Source organism: Corapipo altera, unplaced genomic scaffold (genome assembly GCF_003945725.1).
Source record: "Corapipo altera isolate COAL_440 unplaced genomic scaffold, ASM394572v1 0, whole genome shotgun sequence".
Taxonomy (NCBI): Eukaryota; Metazoa; Chordata; class Aves; order Passeriformes; family Pipridae; genus Corapipo; species Corapipo altera.
Genome location: NW_020884872.1, coordinates 19,401,462 through 19,408,145, shown reverse-complemented (window position 1 = coordinate 19,408,145; position 6,684 = coordinate 19,401,462). Strand labels below are relative to the sequence as shown.

Below are 6,684 nucleotides of genomic sequence, written 5' to 3'. Positions count from 1 at the left end.
CCCCCCCCCCCCCCCCTCCGCTCCTCCTCTCTTGGAGGGCAAGGGAGGGTATGTGTCTGCCTTAGCATTTCCACCCTCTCTATTCCGACTTACTTGTTTTGCTTTTTTAACCCACCATCTATGAATCTTCATTACCCATGAAGCCCTATTCTTTAGGTAGAAATATTTCAGGAGAGTAACGAGCACGTTTCACAGAGCACTTTATTATTACCATCCTGTAACATTTCTGCTTCTTTCACATTCCTCATTGGCAACCCCCTGTGCCAAAGTACCCTCTTGTGGTGATAATGATTTCTGATGACTACGTGCATCCAGCTGACCAACTTGAGTATATAAAATGCCCTTCATTGTGCTTTGCAAGGACAAGAGTTCCCCTCTCTCTTTAAAGAGCTATAAAAGGTGGTTGTTTGGCTAGTGGAAACAAGAAATACCTTTCCTCTTCCTATCACCTACGTTCTCTCTTTCTTCACCCTTCCCCACCTCCTATAACTTAGAGAAAACTGGTGTAAGGAAGCTAGAATTTCCCACCATGGGTTCAGAAAGTGAGTGGAAAACAAATGCTCCATTTGCACTACAGGTGCAAAATCCTCACACATGCATTCCCTGGACGTGTAATATAAAAGTCCCACTGAGAACCGAATGAATAACACCCACACAGAAAAGAACATAGAAAACTTTTCTCATTTCCTCATTTACCCATTACCTCCCTAGAAAATATATTAAGAACAAGTTTCAGAAGTGTATTGGCAAGGGGTTTTAAACTGGGACAGATCCTCGATTCGGTCTTAAGGTAAAGCCAGTTTTTCTTGCTCCCACAAGGCTCTTCTAAGCATACATTGTTGCTGTAAAACTATGAACAACGAGAATCAAAAACATTTTGTCACTGTGCCTTTTAACTGCAAGAACAAGAATAAAAGCTCCTTTTGTCCCCTCAGGTGAATAGAAGTCTTTAAAAAAATCTCATTTGAATAATCTTAGAAAAAGAATCCCTAGAAAACCCATCCTAAAGTACTTTTGTGAAGCTGTAAGACAGCTTGAAACTACTACATTTTAAAACAATCAGAAGATTAAAGCACTGGCAGGCAAGGATCTCATGCAGTGCTGTTTAATAAATTATCCCTGGGCTGAATTATTGGCATATTTAGGATTATAACACAACAAGTTCTTTCCTTTCACATGTCACAAACAGGCGCTGCGAGGCAGCCTACACAATGCACTTAAACCATGGCAAACTGGAATTGATTTACATACCTCGCAAACCGCTTCCATGCTCCCTACAAGCCCCAAAATGCACCATGACCTGCATGGCATCCCTGCCTACTGGGAGGATTAAGAAAAAAAAAAAAAAAAAAAAAATCTGTTGTGGTTTTTTTTATTTCTTTTCCACGCTGGAAACTCACTTTAGACAATTCTGAGAAAAAATGAGGAGTTCAAAAAAAGCAGCCAAGCTCCGCAGAGGTTGGAACCGGTAGTACCCGGGCCCGGCGGGAAGAGGCTCCTTACCTGCCTCATGGTGAGATTCCCATCATCCATCCAGCCGGCAAGGGGCTGCTCACACCGCGCTGCTGTCTGCAGGGCAGAAATCCATCAAGTTTCCCACCGTAATCAAGTTTTCCTCCCTCCTCTTCCCTGTCTATTATTTTTTCCCCCTTTTTATTCTTTGCTGGGGGGAGTCTCACGACAATGTCAAGTTTCCCAACCTTCTTTCCCCAGCCTATGAAAAGTCGGGAGCGGGGAGGCAACTGTCCGCCTGGCTCTGATTTCAAACCGTAGCCCAGGGATGGAGTAGTTGGCTGAGCTGGGCCATGGAATAGCCTCGCCAATCAGAAAGAAGGGGAGGGAGGCAGAGCACATAAAGGCTGCTGCCTACACGAGGATTAGGAAAGCTTTCAAGGATTTAAAAGACTGAAAGCAGCTGGAAACAGTGTCTAGGGCTAGAAAGAGGGAAGTCAATTTGCGGTGTAAGAGATTATTCCCATTCTCATGTAACTGCCCTGGGTCTGCTCGAAGCTTAACAGATTGCCAGGACTTCAGCAAGGATATGTAAATGTCCAGTTGAAATTACTGCAACATTAGAGTGATGCAGGAACGCTCGACAGCCGCCCGGTAAAGTGGCAATATCCCGTCCGTGTTGGAGCCACATGCGCTCCCGAAGCACCGATTTCCTCATGTCGGATTAAAAAGTAAATTACTTAATGACATCAGCAGGAAGTAAAATGCAGTCTGCAATTTATACTAAGGCCAAGTGCCTGTCTGTCGGAAAGAACAGAGGTGTGTGTGGGAATCCGTAGCTTTGGAAATGTTTTGTTGCAAAGCTTTATTTGTTTTGGTGGCAAATGTTTAATCATCCCTAACCTCAGTGCATTTTCTGCTTTCCCTTCCTTATGTAGGGTGATTTCCTCACTTCTGAAGCTTAGTTCCTTGTGTAAGATAACACTGGAGCCCAAATGCAACTTTTTTTTTTCTTTTAACGAGATCAGCTACTATCTGCTGCCCCTCAGTGGCTTTCATTAAAATAAACAAACAAAAGGCAAAACCAAAAATCTCAAATCTGAAGTGCCATTGCTGTTTGAGTTACACCTTTCATAGAATTATGAATGGTTTGGATTGGATGGGACCTCGAGATCTAGTTCCAAATTTCCTGACTTAAAAAAAAAAAATTGCAGAGAAATACAAACCTGCAAATTCATACCTCCCAACCTTCTCCTAAGTGAAGAAGGCCTTTAACGTAATATCAGTTCAGAAGCCTGCTCTTAACAGAAATCTGTCTTTTGATCCCAGGAGACTATCAGGCAGATCTGATGCCTGAAGAAAAGTCCCAATATCATGAATTTGCTTCTGCAAGGGTTTTATCTACCAATGCAAAAATTAGTCACTACCCAGAAAAACTCTTATCAGTACAAGAAATCTTATTGAATTGAGCTACAGGAAAAAAATTACAATGATATGGTGCCAGGATTTTAATTAAAGGCTTCCAAAAATATATTTCCATTTAGCTTTCAATAAGCTCCAACACTGGGTATGTCACAGGGAAAGGAAGAAAAGATCTGCAAAATTTGTTTTCCCATTTAAAGACAAGAATAATTTTTCTCATAAGTGCAGCAAAGAAAAGAGTTTACATAATACTGGTACTGTCTATCTGAGAAGCACGGCATGGATGGAGGGAAAACTTGATTTGAACCACTACTGCAATTTATCCAGGTTCAACTGTGCTCTTGCTGGTCCATGTCCTCAGCTGCTTTAATGTACAACACCAACCATCTCCAGGGATCAACACAGCACAATGCATAAGGGTAAGACCAACCATGCTCTCTAGCCAATGTGGAGACAACTTAGTGATGCTCCAGTGATGGTCTAGTCCTGCACACTTACACAACAGCTTGAAGCAGCTGCAATGCACAGGGAGCAGTGCATTAAGAGCACTTAACAGGAATGCTCATCCTCTGTTCCCCAAGTATAGCTCAGTGGACACGTGTCACTTGAAATGAGTCTGTGGTATGTGAAGACCTTTTACTGAGGTCAAATCTGGGAGAATCCTCTCCAGGATGCATTGAAAGGAAATATAAAAATGCTTTTCCAAAGTAATTACAGCCTTAGGGCTAAATTTCCCTGGTGAAAGGGATGTAACAAAAAGTGCAAAACTTACAAAATTAGTAAGGATTATAAAGGACTCACCCCAAAACCCTGTATTTGATTTCAGGGCTTTAAGAAGGGGATTCTGAGGACAGTTTTAGAGTTTCACATGAGAACAAGGCAAAAGATCCTACAAGAACTCAAACATTATAAAGACAAAGCAGTTGCATAACTTTTCTGGAAATGCAGACACCTTTTCATGAACAGCGTGCACTCCTTATAGGGTGGGATGAATACTGCATTTTTCTGAAAGTTCAGCAGACTGTGGCATAAAAATATGAGTTAGTTCCATAGGATGAAAATTAATTTCTAGCATTAGAAAAAATATAAAATAATTTTAAAAAATTGCCAATGATCTATGTTCAGGGTGGGGTGCAGACTAATTTTTTTTTAACCCGGTGTTGCAGACAGCCCCTATTCTATTTACGCCATTCACTTTCCTCCTTTAAGGACTGTGATCAACCCACACAGCAGCGGTACTGTCACATGCAGTGCATTCAGAAAACTAGGTTCTGCACTTCACTTCTTGGAGTCTTCTGAGTGTCAGGAAAGGAAAAGAGAGGGTCTATATCTGAAGTGGTTGTGAAGGTAGTTGGCCTTGAAACTCACAATGGCACAGCTAGATGCAAGGAGGAGGAATTGCTATTTGGGGGTGCAAGAAAAGATATGTGCTGGTTTTTACATCTTTCTCTGAATATCCAGTTTCCCATCTACAACCCAAGTGTATGTGTGTGCATGAGAAAGTCATAAGGTCTTTGAGGAAGTGAAAGAAGATTCTGTCCCTGAAGGAGGAAACTTTTACAGTGGGAATCACTGGACACAAGGGCAGCCAGAGGAGGTGGTGCCAGGTGTAAGTTCAGACATCTCTGGGAGCAAAGATGTATGTATAAGCCAGATCAAAGTCATGGTTAGGAGCCTGATAGTTTTAGAGGATTCTTACTGAATTAATTCAAGTTAAAAGACAAATGGCCATAAGTAGACAAAACCATTGGCAGTTTTATTTTCTGTGAATGTTGGTTATCAGTAGTAATGGTCACATTCCCCTTATCAAACCTCACTTTAACCTGCCCTCAGAGATATGAGTGACACCAGCAGACACAGAGATACTAAAGCAGCTCTGACTTTGCTGCTCACTATGGGTGTCTGCCACAGTCCTTATCATACACCAAACACCTCCCGGGCAAAAAGGGCAGACACACAAGCCCTCCATCTATCCTCATGTCTCAAGCACCATGTTACCCCATTCACTAAAGCAGAAACAAGGAAGGATAACTTTAGTTGGGCTTCCATTATTCAGCAAGAACTTCCCCGTGGTTCACACTGTTCTGCTCCTGACCTGGCAAAAGTAGTAAACAGGCACTTGCAAAAACTCAGGGTATTGGGTGTTGACTCAGAATCACACTTCCTATTGCTGCTTAAGACAAAAGTGTAATATTACCATGCATCCTGAGTCAGCTTATGTAGTGCAAAAGCTTGGGGAATTCCTATAAATGTGCAGTAGAACCCACCACCATGTAATACCAGTTACAAATTGTACATTACGTACAAATATCACACGTCCTTTACAGCGGCATGGTAAACTCAGTGTTGGGTGTTCTTTGTCAGCACATCAACTATTTCTGGAAAAGTTCAGCAAAATTTAGTGGATTAAGGCTTAGTTCAGTGCTCATCAATGAAGTGGACAAGTTTAAAGATTTAAGTTGTGACAAGGTAAGGACAACAATCTTGATACCAAAAAATTAGCACTGTTTCGGAATCTGAAACTTTTGCTTCTGATTTGTTAACGAAACCTTCCTTAACTACCTTCATTGTCTCTAATAAACTACCAAATACAGGAACTGTTTTGAACTGCTGGGACAAATGCAAAACATCCTAATGTGGAATTACTCACTTGCTGGAGTTTTTTTGGTGTAATACAAATTTTATGTGGTCCAGACCAAGGTAGGTCTGCACCAGCTACAGGGGAAGCACAGAACAGGAAGTGAGGAAAGGATTTTCTCTCATTTAGCTGAATTCCAGCTGCCATGAAAATCCTCCTGGGTCCAGAGAATTTAATATACACTATAGACAGAAGAACCACTCTGCTTCTTTACGAAGCTGTGCCAAACAGAGACAGACCAGACCCCAGGATCTGATTATATAGTAGGAGTGAGAGTTGCAGAAGGGAAAAATATGACCTAGCACGTAGGTTAGAAAGAAACAACCCTACCTTGAAAATCAGCATCTTCAGGTGTGAAATCAATCACGAAAAGGTTACCTTTAATTTGCAATATAGACAACTGATAAAGATATGCTTTTCAAAATAAGACAAGCAGCTAGACACTGCACTTTTAGAGGAAAAGGTAATATTCACACTCAAACTATTGGCGTTGAAATTAATTTCTAGTGGTTTTTATAGTCACTCCCTTGGCAGTTTTAAATTGGCACCTGCAGGAAGAAGAGGATGTCCAGAATACAAAATACTACTTAATAATCCCATGTAACACTAGAATACTTAACTCAAGGCAACACTGAAATGTAAAAATAATCTCCAGAAGAACTGGCACAAAATATGAGGTTGCAAGGTGAAGACAAATTTCTGAGAAGACAGTGTTAAAAAAAAAATAAATTCTGAAATACTCTGAATATGAAAAACTGTTTTCAAGATGTGAAAGTATCACACAATTATTTCAAAATATATAGTTAATATTTGTGAATATAAGAATGTACAGAGCTGGATCTCACAAGGCTGTACTTAACTGCTTTTATCAATATCACTGCAATGAGAGCAATGAAGATAAACTGACTAGCCTGGTAGAATGTCTGAGTCATGGCATTTAAACACATTTTCTAAAAGAAGTTTAAAAACAAGACCAGCAACGTCAGACATCCTTACATTTGCACATACACACTGAAAGCCTCGGCGCACAAAGATGTCCTTAAGGCAGACATTTGGGGAATTCATCGCCTTTTGAGAAAGATTACTCAGCCTTTTGGCAGAATATCAGTAAAACAGGCAGAGATGAGAAAGGTCAGGGCACCTCTGGTCCTCTTTGCAGAGCAATCCTTAGG

General features: G+C 41.0%; 1 protein-coding gene across 2 annotated transcripts in view; it reads right to left on the bottom strand.

The window, feature by feature from the left end:
* Positions 1-6,684, bottom strand: part of MID1 (midline 1) — a 242,120-nt gene that overhangs the window by 139,884 nt on the left and 95,552 nt on the right. Inside the window, exon 1 of one of the 2 annotated variants that reach the window (XM_027645503.1) lies at positions 1,504-1,723. The exons of the other annotated variant lie outside the window; for it this stretch is intronic. The gene's annotated coding sequence lies outside the window, so the exon portion shown is untranslated. Of the gene's footprint in view, positions 1-1,503; positions 1,724-6,684 lie in introns of those variants that run through there. 2 annotated transcript variants of the gene reach the window in all.